The sequence below is a fragment of the Sander lucioperca genome, chromosome 16 (genome assembly GCF_008315115.2).
Source record: "Sander lucioperca isolate FBNREF2018 chromosome 16, SLUC_FBN_1.2, whole genome shotgun sequence".
Classification (NCBI taxonomy): domain Eukaryota; kingdom Metazoa; phylum Chordata; class Actinopteri; order Perciformes; family Percidae; genus Sander; species Sander lucioperca.
The window spans coordinates 28,287,686-28,306,485 of NC_050188.1; the positions used below are offsets into that span (position 1 = coordinate 28,287,686).

An 18,800-nucleotide genomic window follows, 5' to 3' on the forward strand; every position below is an offset into this window, starting at 1 on the left:
GATGAATCACGCAGTGAATATCCTGTATGTGTGGTATGTTTGTGTATTTGTGTCTTTACTTTCTTTCTTTTTTTACAATATTATGGCTCTTAACTTTCAGAGGCTCTTTTATAATTATTTATTCACCTGTTTTACACTTTTGCAGATGGACTGCATCCAATTCCATTGTACAATGTACAATGACAATGAAGACTATTCTGTTCTACTTTGGAATTAGGAAAGCTTTGTCAATCTGAACAAAGAATAACTCTTTGTCTTTGAAAAAAGTAATGACTAAAAACATAGCCTTGGGTTGGAGTCGGATTTAGGTCTCACATTCGGCAGTACTAGTCGGGTTCATCCGGGTTCATCTGGGTTCATCTGGGTTCATTCTGGTTCGCCTCTCAGTTTGAGGCCTGCATGTGCAGAGAGCCCTGCCACACACAGACGCAGCCCAGAGCATATTCCCAAATACTTTTGCTTCCAATCAACTTCGTGCAACATGCAAGCATGCTGTAACTGTCCCAACCAATTCAAAGCGCCCCCCCTCTCTCTCAGACTCTGGTTTTGATCACTCTTCTCCTCTTCGTCTCTCTCAGTCTGTTTCTCATTGCAAGGGAATGTGGCGTCTGTCTCACTGTCGCAGACGCTGGGAAAGAAGAAGCCTCATCATCCTCATCTGATTCTCTCCTCTTCACTCACACGCATGCACGCGCACGCACACACGCACGCACACGCACACACACACACACACACACACACACACACAAACGCAGCACAGACATGGCTTTATTGACTTATTCATGCATCGGTTTGTTTCGGGGGCAGAGCTCCTGTCTGCCAGTCTGACAGACACCCCGTGAACCCTCGAGACCCCCCCCCCCACACACACACACACACACACACACACACACCACACAATATCCCACCCCTCCCACCGCTATAACCCGAGCTTGGCACAGTGAGTACTCGTAGAGCAATCGGGGTTCACTCAGGTTTCTCCTCCATCGTTTCCCTCCTCCTCTGTTGTTTCCCTCCCCTCTTCACTTTCTACTTCTCTTTTCTCTCTTTGCTCGGGAGAAGGGGAAGGTATGCCCACATTTCCCAGAACAAAGACAGCCCAATTAAGTCAGTCTGAGTTAAGGTCTGTGTGGCAGAGAAGGATCGGAAGCGTGGAAGCTGAAGAGAGAAAGCGGCGGTGAACGGCGAGGAGAGGGGAAGAGAGAGACAGTCTAACGAACAGGGAAAAGTGGGGGCAAAAAAGAAGTAGAAAAAAAAACGAGGCGCGCGAGTCACTTTGTAGCGGAAGCGGGTCGACTTCGTTTTTAGCTCCTCAATGGGAGACTATGAAATATTAATAACTGCTCCAGCCATATACTTCAGAGGCCTATGGTAAAACTTAAAGTCTAATGAGACGCTGCTCATGAATTGCTAATAGGGATGCTGGAATGTGTGTTTTTGTGTGCGTTTGAGTGTGTGCGCTTGTGTGTGCATGTGTGAGTAAAGTGGGGGGGGGGGGGTCAAGCTGGAAGCTGAGGGGTGGAGTAAAACAGAGCTTTCAGTCTTTCAAAGAGTATACGAGAAACTTCATTAGAGGCTTGAAGTTCTTCCTGCTGCACATCTAAGCGCTGTTGCGTTTTCTTGAACTGAGAACTTCACTGTTCTCTCAGCGGTCCGACTAACAAAGTTTGAAATCGTCCTGTTAATTGAAGAAAAATGGAAATGGATTTTGTGCGTCTGTGTGTCTTTGTTGCGTGGTGTCAATCGTTTCTAACAGCTTTTATTCGTGGTTAGGCTTCCATGTGTGTTTGAAGGGCAGAAGGTGCTATATTCTTCTCCTCCCTCCCTCCACGCTGCCCTTTACCACCGGGGACTGTCAAAATAAAACATGTCCATAAAAATAATAAAACTTTATTATGTGCAATAAAGCAATGTTTTGCCACCTTTATGTGTTGTGACCTCTTACAATAAAACAATGAGTAAGTTTACATGCACACTAATATTCCACTATTATTCCGAATATAACAATATTCTGAATTTGATACGGGTCATGTAAACAGCATATTTCATTTGGATATTCTGACTAAGGTCTCTTTCCGAAAATAGCATTTTCTGATTAGGACATGTGGGATCCGACGGTATTATTCAGGTTTTAGACGCATTCTTTGGACATGTATACAGAGCATTCGGAATATGCGTCGCAATCAGGGTTTTTACCGCAGTTTGCGACAGTTTACAGCCTCATGCCTGTTTACGGCTTACGGTCAGCTCTGTGCATTGCTATGGTTACTGTACACAAACCAACCAGCCAACAGTTTGCAGGGCTGCGGTAGAGATGCATGCCCAAATGAAAGGAGAAACACCGCTACTTTTAAACATTATGGATATGCACAAACATCGCAATGCAGACATTTTCAAGAAGCTGAATGAAATGCATGAAAGATGGACGCTGTGTTTGCACGGTTCAACAAGTCCACTGTCGATGGAGAACTTTGAAAAAAACTTATTTTGCATGGCTGCATGTACACAGGAATATTAGTGGAATATTCACTGTAATTAGCCACATAAACAGTCAGAGTATTGTCTCCTTCGGAATAAAGACAAAATCTGGAATATTATGTGCATGTAAACGTAGTCAAGAGCTGTGTTGGAAACCGTTCCCTCATTCACTCACTCACTACTACCATATAGTGTTTATTAAATAGTGAACTATATCGGCAACGAGATTTCGGACACTCACTGAAAACATCAGCGTCAGTAGATGCGCCGGTTATTTGTGTGACGAAGGCGGGTGCGCCCAGCATCATGTAAACAAACCGAAACACAAATACTTCTAATCCGTCCCTGAAACAAAGCGAGCACTCAGGAGAATAGTAAAAGGTTGTATATTATATATGTTGCATGTTACATTTCCACTGTTTAGAAACCAAAGCCCGCTCCATTTTTCCTTTTCAGTTTCCGCGGGTCTCCTCCTTCTTCTTCTCCTCGGCCGGCCGCGTTGCATTGTGGTATACGGGAGTAAAATGTAGGGTACATCGTATGTACGCTCAGTGCATTGTGGGTATTTTATAGTACTGACTATATAGTGAATGAAATTATCCGCAGAGAATTCGAACACCACTACAAAATGACGAACAGGCTATATAGGGAACTATTTCCGTGATAGGGAACAGCTTCCAACACAGCTAATGTCTACTTGCGATTCAATATCAAAAGTTTTGATGATGGAGTTGTAAAAAGTGATTTCCCCCCCTTACCTCAGATTGTTTGGGTAACTGTCAAATGGCAAAAGGATTCAGTATTTCACAAGAAATACCGTAAATCTATATGAAAATATCGATGCATATCGTCATCTTTAAGATGCACATTTTTTTTAAATTCCCACTTCATATTTATTCTTTTTATTGAAAATAAAAAGAATAAATATTGTAATTGTCAAATCATATTTTCGTAAGTAGGCTATGTATATATATATATAATTGGTTATGTTAAATGGGCTTATTTAGGCTATCATATAGCGGTGGCAGTCCACTGAATTGAATTGAATCAAAATCGTATCTTGGCAGACTTCATGATATCAGTAAATATCGTATGGTTGTCCAAAGAATCGATATTATATCGTATCGTGATAAAACGTGTGATTTACACCCCTACCCAGAAACCCTTTCAACTGCCATATGAGAGGGTATTCTCCTTAAAGCTATATTGCGTCGTTTCTGTCTCCCCCATGATGAATTCTAAGTAATGACAACAACACTTTCAGCTCGTCCACATGATACAAGCCTTCAGTGATCGCACATGCTCACAGCATGCTCTGTACTCCTCTGTAACTCTCTCCTATTGGTCTCCTGCCCAGATATTGTGTAGAGTAGTGAAGTACCTGGCCGAGTTTCCCGGTCTGATCTGTGCCAGAGGCGGCAGGCCTGGCAGAGCCCTGTGGAACCATGGCCCAGTGTAATGGCAGAGCTGAGCCCTCAGCTGGGGCACTGTGGGCCGTGTGCAGGCTGGGACTGAGGGGAGCCCGGGGGTGTCGCCCTGCATCACAGCGTTGCTCACTGACCTCGTTTCTTACCTCCCTGAAACTCCCTGGCAGGGCGCTGATGTGGAGATGCTGAGGTGGGACTGAGCCCAGCACACTCAGAGAAAATGGTATTTTATGTTTAATTTCTGGGATTGTTCAGGTGCCGGAGGAAATTCCGCCAGATGTCCCTCATTTTCAGCTGGATGTCCGTCCCCTTCCTCTTCCTTTGTGTTGGCGTTCTAACCTCCGGTGGATTTCTGAGGACTATGGTTAACTGCTCCTCAGATCTCTGCAGGGTAAATCCAGACAGCTAGCTAGACTATCTGTCCAATCTGAGTTTTCTGTCGCACGACTAAAACAACTTTTGAACGTACACGTTCCACCAAAACAAGTTCCTTCCTGAGGCTATTTTGCAGCAGCACCGTGGCTCCGTCCGGCGTTTAGCACCACCCAAGAAGATTGTGATTGGTTTAAAGAAATGCCAATAAACCAAAGCATGTTTTTGTTCTGAATGGAATGCTGTGTGGACTAGCCAGACCCTCCTCCGCAGCGCTGTGGAGGAAGGTCTGGCAATGCAAGACTAATGAAAAATCTAATTTCCGCTTTTTAATGACGGGACAAAGTCCGGGTAATGAGCTGCCAGAAGTTTTATTAAGTCATTTTATGGATTTATTTCTCAGAGTGTAGGTGGTTTCCTTTCACAGGCCCACCTGTGCATTTTATTATGCTATTGTATATTTCTTCTTTTTTATTTTATTTTGTGTGCACACAAAAAAAAATAATAGAAAAAATGACATATAATGGATTGATTGTAGAGTTGATCAATACCACACTGGATGTGTATGGGAATGAATTACCCTGATTTGGTTCAAATAAGCTATTTTGATCAGATTTCCATATGCATGACTGTTTATTATAAGTAAGGGCCAATTAGTAATTAGGAGCAAGAGCAGCAGGAGAGTACTGAGTTAATGTTGGAGTCTTTGGTGTTTTTTGCCCCCAACATCTCCTCCCAGGCAGCTCGGCAATGGTTATATTTAGGGTTAAGGTTAGGGTTAGCTGCCTGGAAGGCGCCGCTGGAGGCAAAAAACACCATCGAGCACACTCTAATGAAAGAATAGAAAGATTTTCAGGAATTAGTTTATTGAGAAAGCAGGGTATATGCACAAGCTGCAATTTGAAGTCGTTGCTAAATATGAGGAGTGGCGAGGATTTATTTCTGAGCACCACTGGAGTGTTTTCTGCCTCATCTCAGATTGGCTAATGTGTGAATAAATACATTTAATATTCGTGGGAAATCTCACCTACCAGCAGGTTTTTGAAAATGTTTGGATTAGTGTTGGCAATCACAGCTAATAATAATAATCAAACCTGAATCCCCACATCCAGGGGTTAGGTGACTCCAAAGCAAATTTAAAGATGCAACAATGAAATGTGAATTAGTTGGGTTTCTATGAGACAGGTTGAAGTGAATCAGTAGTTTTTTTCTGAATGCAGAAATATATTGTGTCAGTGTAGCTGTAACCAGATTTAAGTGTTATTAATGTATTTGTCAAAAACGATAACTCCGCTGGTGGGTCCCTATAAGTGGAGGCTGCTGCATAAACAGATAATAAATAATAAATAAATAAATGACAAAATAGTAAAAACACAGTTGTAAAAATATGGGTTTGGTGGGCAAGGAAAGCTGTGCATAACTGCATAAGGAACTTTTCATCAGGGATTATTTTAAATATATAAAATGAAGAAAACGAGAAGTTATAATTGTTGACAATAACTGTACATTAATACATTTTTAACAATGTTATATACTGAGTTATAAACCATGTAAGCCACTCAACCATCTAAATGGTTATATACTGCTTTTAAATGCTAAAACTTGAAGTGTTACTATTAAAATGTCACAAAATTGGGAAAAATGATGAAGGTAATGTTGTTTTGTTAACCATATTCTTAAAGCCAAATGTATTGAGTTTACAATGTATTTGAGTGGAGAAAAGTGGCAAATCTTGACATTTGAGAAGCTGGAACCAGTTGATGTTGATGTGATAAATGACTCATAATCCATTACCAAAACGGTAAAAGTTATTCATTTTCTGTCCATCAACTAAGCAATGAATTGTTTCCTCACTAATACATACACTTATATGCACTTTGATATGTAACTAAATGTAATACAGTACATCAATCTTCTGGATAGTTGTGTATCACACATCATGTCCATAACACTAACTGTTGAGAGTGAGGCGTTCACCAAGCTTATCATGTCAAACCTGCCTCATTATTCATATGACTAATACATTCCCATCTTATTACATTATTTCTTATAACTTTTCTGCCTCAAGCAAGCCAAAAAACTATTTTGTGACACTACGGGAATTTTACTGAAATGTGCCACTTTCCATTCCGCCTATCTAATTCAATATGTTGTCATTTGCATAAAAATGAATGCATGGATGGTAAGTCAGCTGGAATCTATAGTATAGGATGAGTGCTATCGGTGGATCATGCAAACTGTGTGCTCTATTTGTGCATCCGTCATCTGATCTACATATATGTCTGTTGACATGTGACTGAACAAATGGGCGTGATTTGTTTGTGTGGATCTATCTGGCCATGAGTGCTTACGCAAGCTGGCGTGCATGGTGCATGTGTGTCACACATGGTATATAGTAAATATATAGCGTTGGGATGTGTAGGAGTTCATTACTGTGTGTGTGTGTGTGTGTGTGTGTGTGTGTGTGTGTGTGTGTGTGTGTGTGTGTGTACGTGTGTGTGCGTGCGCACGAAGGGGAGGAGGGGTGCAGCCTTTCCGCATGAGTGGGGCTGTCAGTGGGCATCAGTCAGCCAGGCAGCGACAGGCGGAGCAGATCATTAGCAGAGACGGAGAGGGAAAGGGAGAACGGGGTAGGCGAGGGGAGAGAGGGAGTGCAGGGACAGAGCGGAGGGAAAGGCCTCGGCGCTGCGTCTTTAATATCCGCGAGAGACAGGCCTGTGCACTGCTCACGCAACCACAGCGCTACCAGCATCCTGTCCTCCCATCAGCTTCATTACTAGGCCTGTCGCAATATGCAATAAATCAATGAATCGCATGATAAATAAAAATGAGCTCGATAATTTTTTTAATTTTTAAATTATTGCGGCTGGAAAAATTTCCATTTTATTTATTGTTTTTGATTGTGTTTGTTTTTATTCCAGTGCATATTTTGTTAACAGAGACTGGGAGTCCATTTTATTTATTGTTTGTAACCACAAACAATAAATAAAATGAAAAAAAATTTTTTGTTAATTTATTGCGGATATTTCAAATGTCTTCCAGTTCCAGTGTTAAATATTCTTTAGAAATAAATTTATTGATCTTTGAAAAGGTGTACCTGCATTATTATGCCATTATCATTATATTAGATGGAAATGGTCTCAGAAAGACAATATTATCGTTTATCACAATCATTTCTGGGACAAATTATCGTCCAGCAAAATTTGTTATCGTGACAGGCCTATTCATTACTGTGGGCTTAGTGAAGCTGCAAATTGACAATATTTTATCATGATGGTCAATAATGCCCAAAAAGGCCTCTGATACTGTACAGCATTTAGACTATCATGGGGCATTAAAACTGAACTCCACGCTATATATTACTGTTATAGCCTTATAGTTTTGGGGCTAAATAATGTCTTACCATGCACTGTAGTGTTGATAACATGTTTAAACATTTAAACTGCATCACAATTAGCAGTGGTACAATACCACAATATAGAAATACTCAATTTCAAGTAATTGAAATACAAACAACATACCAGAAACATTTAACATGCCACTTAAAGGAGTACTTCAGCTATTTACTATTGCACTTTCATAAAGTTGGGGGACTTGCAAAAGACAGACAAAGAAAAAATGGTCTAAATCGAAGCAGCAGAGGCTGAGATATCCTGCCCTTTGGTCAAAGTATGGGTCAAGCACCAACAACAAGGGATGCTACAATTCCCACAATGCAACTCCTACAAATCTGAACTTCCCGGCCTGGTAAACATCAATTTCTTTCAAGTGTCACGGCTGTACTTTTTACAGATTTCCAATCAAAATGTGTAGTCTCCGAGCCCCAGCCGAAATAACCCTAATGACATCACTATGACATCATCAGAGTTAGAAAACGCCACATACACTATTAAATGAAGGTAACTGTTGACACAATACAGTAACGTGAGCTATTTAAATTAGCAGGATACCTCATTAGCTATTACCATCCGTGTCTATCTCCGTGTATAGACCAATCAGTCCCAACATGTCCCAGTTAGAGAGGAAATGCCGTAAACATATTCTTTGTAAATCTTTACAATCATTCCCCGAAAGATCCAAGCAGGCCTGCTTTGTTGCACCATCCAAATTTCCATTCATTTTTATTTTGTAGCTTGTCATTGTTTGACTAAGCAAACAGAGTTTGAGAACGGCACACACAGACAGCGGAAGGTCCGGCAATTATCCTGGAAATGTACTTCCGTTGATCCAGACTGGTAAAATCTTGACTAGTAAACTAGTATCTGAAATGTAGTGGAATAAAAGTATAGCATTAAATGCTGCACTAAATACTAACGCTAAAGTACTTCAGAATTATATTTAAGTACAGTACTTGAGTAAATGCATTTAGTAAATATACTTAGTAACATTCCACCACTGATCTTCATCCTATCAGAGGTTGACGACATGATAACAGCCTATTATGATGCCAGCATATTGATGTAACCTTATTCATAGCCACAGCCAATTAAACATGGCATAAAGTCCTCACTGGGCCTCATTACAAAGAAACAACCTGGCACAATGTTGACTGTTCTGAAAAACAGCCGGGGGAAAAAAAAGTGTATGATGTATGATATGTTTTAGCGGGCTCATATTCTAAACAGGGTTATGACGAGACGAGAAACAAAGCATACTTGTGTAATCCGATAAATGTCGCATGAGAATCAATTATCATGTGTTCTCAATAAATTAGCAGAAACGCAAAGCGTGCTAACAAATAAAATCTCACCTCAGGCATGTGTGTAGCAACACCTAGTGACCGATGACAACCCGCTACAGACGTTTTTCATTCACAGCATGCTCAGTAACTATAGCTCTAGTCTCTATCAGCCTCTCTTCCGTACAGTGTATGTATAGCAAGACCTTGTTTAATTCTGCCGCCCTTCTCCACATCTCAACTTGCTTTGCATTTTGCCCTTTCATCATTCGCCGGCTGGGCCCATAACTCTCCTTTTAGTGCCGCATCTTGTGGTGACCACCTTCCACTCAACAACACCATTAAACAGGCAGATTAATGCTGCCATTAAATCCACACATCGATTCCAGTGGCACTCATCAAAGACAGTATATATGACTAGCGTTATCAGGGATTTGATGAAGTCAGACTTTCAGAGGGCCAATAAATCAGTTAGGGAGGCACAATCAAACACTTCACAAGGTAGAAGCTGACAAAGGAGGGAACAGATACTGGGCACTCAAGGATTTGCAGAAAATGAAGACAGCGGACGGACATGTGTACGTCTGTGGAAACATTTTACTTTATATACTTCAATAACAGTGACTTTTAACAGCTAGTTGACTGATTACTTTCATTGCTGTATGTTATCAGTGGTGAAATGTAACTAAGTACATTTACTCAAGTACTGTACTTAAGGAAAAATTTGAGGTACTTGTCTTTTCTGTTCATGACACTTTCTACTTCTACTCCGCTACATTTCAGAGAGAAATATTGTACTTTTTACTCCACTACATTCATCTGACAGCTTTAGTTACTAGTTACACACAAAACCCATGCAGTTTATAAAATGCAATGTTTTATTTTAAATTAAACTAGCCAACAATATAATGACCTACAAGTCCAGTTGAAATGATTAGCAGATTAAACACTTAGTTGATTGATGACAGAACAGTTTGGATCGTTTCCGGTTTCTAAAATGGGAGGATTTTTCTGCATTGAGTACTTTTACTTTTAATACTTTAAGTACATTTTCCTAATGATACTTACATACCTTTACTTAAGTGACATTTTGAATGCAGGACTTTTACTTGTAACAGAGTATTTTTTAACAGTGTGGTATTAGTACTTTAATTGATTAAAGAATCTGAATACTTCTGCCACCACTGTATGTTATTAGCGTGGCCAAATTAACCTGTGTGGGGGCTCGGGGACCAAATTGTCTTTGGCCCCCTACTGATCCCCCATCTACCACTTTCTGTACATCATGTATATACTCCGTTGCATATGGTAGAACACACATGGCAGCTTCATTGCAGGCCCAGACACCCAGAGACCAGCCAGGGTGTCAGTTAGTTTGTTGTTCTTTGATTAAACACAGCATTATTTAGGAATAGGCAATATGTGAGCAAAATCGAACCAAAATAATAAGGGTCTTATAACTAGATTTTGACACAGGTCTCCTCTACAGGACAGGGACACACAATTCGCCAACACTGCAAAACCCACTTTAGTTGATGTTGTGCTTTTGTGGTGCAGATTCACAACACATCTGCAATAATCAAATCACCAAACCAATTGACATGGAGTGAACCTGGGACTTATGAAACCCCCGGGGGGGTCTTGGTTATTAGAAGTTATTTTTCATTGCTGATACGTGTGATTACCCAAAGCTAATACTGTAGGCCTGCCTGCATTCAACAATCAATGCCTTGTTAAAATCTGATTTTCCTCACTGACATCAGAGACACTAAAACGCCATGCTAGTGGCCCACAGAGACGGAAGTGGTCATTAAAGCCATTGTTATGCTCTGACGATTCTTAGAGCCTTATCAATAATAGGTTAAAACATGCACGTTTCTCCTGGTGGTGACACTTAAGGAAAGAGCACAGGATCGTTTAAAAAGGGTCCTAGGGTTCGTCCTCTTTTGGGCATGGATGTGTTCAGTCAATTTCATGTATATTTTTCCTACTTCTAAATGCCCTAGATTTTTTAATAAAATCAGCAATTTTCCCCTCAAGAAAGTGTCTCACCTTGCTGCACTACTCCCAAATGTTTTGAGCACAGTTTTTATTCACTGCAACAGGCGACTGCAACTGTTAGATTATGAGAGAAGTGAGTGACATGAATGTGCTCAGTAAATTCATGATAATCTGCCCATTCAATTGTAACATTGCATTTGTACCAAATTAATCATATAGCAGTGGAAATAAATGAAAAGTCATGAGCAAACAAATACTGTGTGGTACGGCTCTGCTCGACTCAATTCACTTTTGGTAACCCGTCCATTTCTCTATTTCGTTTTCCACTGAGGATAGTAGCCGCAGCATTCTCAGCTGATCCCCATAACCTGTGCCGCATGAAGCTACCGTGATATCATCTTCATCGGCACCAAAAACAGAGGAATGTCTGTGTGCGGCGTAGTGTGCGGCGTAGTGTGCGGCGTAGTGTGCGGCGTAACGTGCAGATAGTTTTGCAGGCTGTGAATAAAACATTGCGGCTGCTATTGACCCTAGCTTGACTTTTTTTAAATGGCGAGTTTGTGCAGGATGTCCCTTGTGTGACAGCTTTCTCTGACCAATAAGTGGCCTGCAGTGTTTTAACTACACCTTCTAGTACCGTATATAGATAGATAGTATAGTTATAGCTTGCTTGTATTAAAAAAGTACCAGGTACTATCCACAACTTTTGCTAATAGAAAAAAAGAGTGAGTCAAGTGAAGTAGAGCAGAGCCGTACCATGCAGTGGAAACACAACATCAAATCATTATAAATGAACATCTGGAGACTACTTATATCCATGTCATGTTAAAACATACTTAATTAGCTGCTGGATGGTAAGATGGCCAAGCTTTCCCAGGCAACAAGACGTTTTGAAACAAGCTTTTTTTTCTGTTGAGTTAATCTAATTGGACACAGATCAATCTTATCAGAAAATTCACTTAACAGAATTGACCTGGCAGCAGTCTTTTCACTTATCTCGTATTTTTGTTAACTTTATATTTACCCATTGTTTGTGTACAGCCAATTCTCCACATGCCAAAGGTGGTTGCTGTGACTCAATTGCACAGCCTCAGATGTAGCTCAACACTGCGCTGCCTCATCTCTAAGTGAATTCACCTTTTAGAGCATTAAAGCATGGCAGGTCATGAGAGATGAGGGCCTACTCTGTGGGAGAATAATAAATCCAGCCCTTCTACTGGTGAACAAACATACTGTAGACCTTCTACTAAGCTAGGTCACTGCTGGCCACGATTGAAATATTATCCTCATAAAACTTTGCGGCACATCTATTTTCTCTCAAAAGCGGGACTACAATACTCAAAAGTACATCTAAATCAAATAAATTCTGCCAGACACAGACAATTGTGGATTTAAGTGAAATTTTTGTGTTGGAGCAGGTTTAATCTACGGCCGCAGATTTGAATTTTCTTTTACGTGAGCTTGAAGTTATGGAAGCCACAACAGAGAGACAGAGGATGACAGGACGGAGTTGAGATTACAGAGGAATGGTGAGGGAGATGGGGGGGGGGGCAGCATCACATGAGCAGAATGCTAAACGCCAAGCTCTGAATCCTGACCTATTTTCATCAAACTGACACAGAAATCCACTGAGAGGCATCTTACGCTTCTAACCTCTGTCTGCCTGCTGGACTGCCCACACACACACACACACACACACACACACACACACACATACAGTATGATCTGTACATACCATAATGTGAATCTGCTTAGCCGTGATTAAAAGCAGTTTAATGGTGTTTGATTACTAACCTCCAAAATGACTAGATTGTAAATTATTTCCACTCAGCTCCAGCTTGAAAGGCTTTTATTGTAATTTGTCCAAATATGCCGTTAGACTGATGAATATTCATGAAGTGAGATACTCTTCCCTGACCCTTCTCTGTGCTGACAATAGACAGTAGGCATGTTCTTTTTCTGTGTCTGGGCCCGACTTGACATCGTTAGCAGACACCTTCCTGAGTGTAGCAACTGTCTTAACAGACTTTTTAACAAAGACAATAAGCAAATAACTCACAGCCAGTGATCAGGCTTTAAGGCACTGATGGCTTTCATTTTCAAATGGCTTTCATCAACTATGATCAAAGTTCAATTACAGACATCTTTAATGAAAATGGATTAAATTACCAACGAATGAATGTGACTTGATTGATGCAGAACATCACCTGAACATGACTGAACTACACTGAGAACAATACGCATTAAGTGTGATTAATAGTACAGTAAAATGATGGAGTGCAGCTTTTTACTAATACGCCCTGTTGTTCTGTACCTACTGTGACCATTCATTTCCCTTGAAACATTTAACTTTTTCAGCATATTTCACTGTACAAATACTTTTCCCTCCAATGTCCTATCTCACGTGCTACTTTGTAGACATTTAAGTTTGTTTTTTTTGCTTTTATGAATTGACTCAGTCATTGGGTCTCATGCAAAAAATCCTTTGTATTTGCATCCTAAACCACTGTGAGGTTTGCACATATATGTTTTTCTTAAGTTTCTTAACTGCACAAACTTGTCATCATTTCTGGTATTAGAGATGTGATCATTGGCATAATCAACGCCCCCCAAATAGCTACAGTATGTAAGGCGTCCTGTTGTACTCCATTTTGGGCAAATTTCATTCATAGAAATGTCTCCCAAGAGTAAACAGAAGACATTTACCACACCAAAGCTTTAAGTCGGATATCATCAGATGTAAACATAGCAAATAAAGTAGTGTAAGTAGGACATTTTACTATAGCTGTCAGCACTGCATATTTTCAAAGCCGTATCGAGACAGAAATAAAGAAGGAATGGTTCAAGTTAAATGCCAATTTTATTTTATTTTTAGCCATGCTAGCAGCATGGCTCTATGGCAACGTCTGTGGGCTAAGGCCACCACTTTGGCCCAGACCTCGACAATTATTGCCAGATGAACACAACATTTTGTACAGACATTCATGGTCCCCAGAGGATAAGCCTGCTGATTTTGAGGATCGCCCTGTGGCTTTGAGTGAAATATCTCAAAACTACAGGATGAGTTAATATTCATGTCCCCTTCAGGATAAATTGCAATTATCAGGTCTAAATTTCAATTTGACCAACTTTGGTTCACGACCATGTACCCGCTACACTAACATGATTCCCATCTGCCTCAACTGTGCTTTGTCTTAAGTGATGAATAGCAAATGTTAGCATGCTAACACGCTAAAGTAAGAAGGTAAACATGATCAACATTATACCTGCTTAACATCAGCATCTTAGCATTGTCATCATGACTCACTCCACTGATGCTTCAAGCCCCCCTTGAAAAAGCCAAGTCTGCTCTGATTGGTCAGCGTTTCCATATCTCCGGAGTCTCTGCATCTGTGCTCCGCTGTCGCTGCCTCTGTACAGTCCGTTGCAAATAGCAAGACTTTCTACCATGAAAAAATCACCAATAAAGGATTCTAAACCAAATACTACACAACCACATATGTTCCAGAAGCAATGTGACCCAAAATTTGGGAGAAATTAACAACATCTGCAACCAAGACTACAGCTTTCCCTGGCGTTAGCATGTAGCTACATGTAGTTAGCGGCGGATTGTAATGGAGTGTAGCAGCACTTTTTAATCGTCAAAATCGCTGATGAAGGGTTCTAAACCAAAAACTACACAACTGGTCATGTTCCAGCAGGAATGTGACCCGAAATCCAAGAGAAATTAACAACATCTGCAACCAAGATTACAGCTTTCCCTGGCGTTAGCATGTAGCTACATGTAGCAGGGTACGCAACGTATGTAACACTGATTGCAGTAGCGTGCCTGCCTGGATGACCATATATAGAAAACCAGCTCGGTATGACATCATACTGAGCCAAGAGTAGAAAAAAACGGAGCGTTCAGGGCAGTGTGAAATCTGAGGTTTTGGCTCACGTTTAACATGAACATTGGATATTGTAACATTTAGATATGACAGGAAATACAGAAATGCACAATAGGTCTCCTTTCATGTTGTTCTGCTTGTACATTTGTTCTGTTCGACTGTGTGTGATCTTAATTGTGTGCTCTGATCACCTTTGAGAGAGATCTCTGAGCGGTAACTTCACAACAAAACACCAGGCCATTATTTAAATGCCACGTACGTCTGATACTACTACTTGTCAAGCAGCAGCAGTTCTCTTGTTCTTACATGCCCTCCTCACTTCAACTCTCTAGAAAATTTGGGGTTGAAAAGCCGCGATCCGGGTCATCCGGCATGGAGCGGAGAGGCTCACTCTCCAGCAGCATTAATCACAGAGCTGCTGTCCTCCAACTGATTATGTCCCATCAATCTTAGTTTGCTGAGCCCTCCAAGAGGGAGAAAACCCTCGTGAAGATCTGATTAAAAATGTAAGTGACTCATAATAGAAGCACATGGCTGGCCTCGGACTCGATACTCCTGTGATAGTCATACGCTCTGAGCGGGATTTATCCATTCATCTCCAAATGTCTTTTCACCTGCTCACGCAAAGAGTCTGGCCTGATCTCAGTGAGGAGAGGTCTGGAAGTGTGTGTGTGTGTGTGTGTGTGTGTGTGTGTGTGTGTGTGTGTGTGTGTGTGTGTGTGTGTGTGCACGGCTGCAGACAGGAGGGGGAGTGACTTTGAGAGTGTCTGAGAGGCACATCCTGCCTGCAATTAAGGTGGAATCAGAGAGAGATCTGCGCTGCCTTGATAATGAGCCTCATCTGAATTATTAACTAGAGCTGTACCCCCCGGACCTGGACTCCCATCAGGCCTAGCAATACAACAACAAGAGCAGACACAGACAGACACACACACACACACACACACACACACACACACACACACACACACACACACACACACAGAATCTTCAGATCTATACAAACCTCTATCAAACCCATTTTAGCGTGTGCAGGAACTCAACAACTAATCCCATTTGCAGTGGAAATAAGGGCAACAATTTACTTGAAGTGATGCTCATAAGGCATTATAAGGCATCAAAAGCCCATTATAAATACACTGCGAGTGCATGATGATTTATTAAAATTGGTGCATAGTATAATGAGTACAATATGCAGAAAGTTACGGGGTTGAATACTTTATGAAGCAACTGTGTCATTAATCACATTAAAATGTAGTGCGATTTCAGATGCATGATTACATTATTTCTGTGATGCCGGTGGGATAATAATCAGTTTGATGCTGCTGTGAAGTGATGGATTGGGATTGTTAGGATGACTGTATTTCAAAAGTAACTCCCTGTGTGATATATATAACTTTCCAGGTTATCTCAAAATAATAATGAAATAAAATGTTTTTTGTTTTATTTTGTTTGCCGCAGTTTGTGTAAGTTAAATAACAGAAACATGAAGACTTGAAGAATGATTTGCGACAACCTTCTCCCAGCTTTTATATTATCGCTATACCGATGAGCAATGTAACATCACATTGAATCATGTATACCAAACATTTCTGCTGACTATTTTCTAACTCATAGTATACAGTTTTTTCAGAACATCCTCCCTAAAAAACGGCCATAAGTGCAAAAAAGCTTATTAAGACCCATATTTACGTTTGTTGTTAGTCAACCCCTAGTGGCCGCAGTAATGATGGGAGCAAAGGAGGAAGTCAGGTAACGTAGTATAAAGAGCAGGACTTTCACCCAGGAAAGCACTGTTTGTGTCTCATGTGAAACCAAAAGTCAACGTTGACTTATTTTAACTTAGGTATGTAGGTTAACTTACGTAAAGTAGGCTAATTAACTTATGCCATGTACGTAACATACTTCACTTATGTAAATAACTTAAAGAAGAAATACGGCGCAAAATGAACCTAGGGGTTAATAACACATGATTACCGAGTCGACCGTTCTCTGGGATATGTTTTCATGCTAATTGAATGTGACCAGTTTTAGCTCAAACCGCTAATTAGCTTATAACGCTAGTCGTCGGGGCACAAGGACAGTAAAAAGAAATCGCTATTCCTATTCCACTACCAAGGCTCAAAATAGCACCATACTTCCACAGTAGCATAATGAGGCAAGTCACGAAAAGTCAAACGACGAACGCCATGTTTGAGCTATGTTACTGGTTAATTGTTGCACGGCGTTCGTCGTTCGACTGGTCGCGACTGCTTCCTAAGATGGCCCCAAGATTAACCACGTGTTTAAAACAAGGGTTGATAGCATAGACTTTTCAGTATAGGTGAAGCCAAAACATCTGGATCACCTCCTGGTGGCTGGCTGCAGTATAGGTCATAAATCCCGCCCCCTTCATGTTAGCGGATGGGACATAGGCCAAACAAAAAAATCTAAGTACAAGTCAAATAACATTTTCCCAAAGATGTCAGATTCCTGTCGTTTTAGATAGTTTCTATCACGCTGATGTTTGTTCAACTGTGCAGACTCTTGCTCCAAAATTACAAGATGGCAGCGCTCGTAACTGGGATATTTTGGCTTCACTTTTGTACAGTGGGGGAAAGTGAAGACGCGTAGTCCATCTTCATGTTTATGGTTTAAAACAACGACCGTTTCACAACGTGAGCCTGTCGCTGGTACTCTCCACAGGTCATATTTGTCATATTGGGAGTCTTTGGCAAACCACCTATTCTGTCTGGTACGAGGATGTGTTTAGGTTTATGATGTATTTTTCCAGGAACATAAAGAAACATTTGATTTGACACTTTGAGATAATCTACCAAATGAAATATTACTTAAGGAGCTACTGTAATGGATTACATAACTCAAGCTACAGTAGGTCCAGCTAATTTTTCGTAGCATATAGAAATAAATGGAACAAATGGCTAGATGGTTAGTTGGAATGTTAAAGTGTATGTGAGTTGTAGAAAAGAAGCAAACATTTAAGGCCTGATTAGCAGTGTGACAGCAATACATGCTGACCTGTGAGGACTGAATGTTTTTTACCGCTCTGTGCATCGTCCGAGCCACTAGACACTAGAACATTTTGAAGCCCTGAGGTCTGGGAGACAACGAGAGAACGTGTGCTGGGCCAACATTTTTTTTTACGACACACCACCAGGCATGATTCCCAAGATCCCCCTTCCTGACTGGCTGTTGTGTGTCTGGACTTCCACTTTGGAATGTCCGTGTGTCGAGTGTTTCTCAATGTTTTTATTCCAGCTGATTTATTCCAATTGATTGAAGTGTGAAGGGCGGAGGGCGAGAATATATCAGTTGTATCCCTACCACTATGACTCATTTAAGCAGTGAAACACCCCGCCTCCGCTCTCGGTGCATCCCTTGTTTACATCCCACCCCTTCTCCAGATTGAAGTGATATCTGCCCGCGTTCTATTCAAACGCCTTTCAGTTGCTCCGCATCCACTAACAAGGCAGCTGATCCTCTCAGATCAAAATCTGTCCTTCTCAGCGTGGCTTCCTTTGCCATTCAAGCCCTCAGCGACTCTCCCTAACTGTTTTCTCTCCATTCACAGGACCGATCAGATGAGATTTTTACCCATAGTCTCAGATTCAACAACCAACCCCCCTTTTGCCTTTCCATATTCCTCTTCCCGTTCCCCGCCCCCGGTTAACCCAGCGCCAAGCCCGCCAACTCAAGAGATGCCTCTCCTTCTGCTGCGCCTTTGTGATAATAACAATAACTGTGTAGCAGTGCAGAGGGCTCTCTGTTGAGCCGGCGCCAGGCCCGGCTGGCACAGGGAACCCTCTAAGCCTGTTCCACCATCTCCAACCAAATTCCCCTCTGTCTCGGCTGGCGCTGGAGCATCGCACGCATTAAGGCTGCTATCAATGCGCGCAGCAGCAGGGGCCATCTTTTCTCTTTCCGCCTCTCTCCATCTCCCACTCAATTCTGAAT

At 41.3% G+C, this 18,800-nt stretch overlaps 1 protein-coding gene across 1 annotated transcript in view; it reads right to left on the reverse strand.

Moving 5' to 3' along the window:
• The window catches only part of foxo6b (forkhead box O6 b), a 49,231-nt gene that overhangs the window by 22,922 nt on the left and 7,509 nt on the right, over positions 1–18,800 (reverse strand). The gene's annotated exons all lie outside the window — the stretch shown is intronic.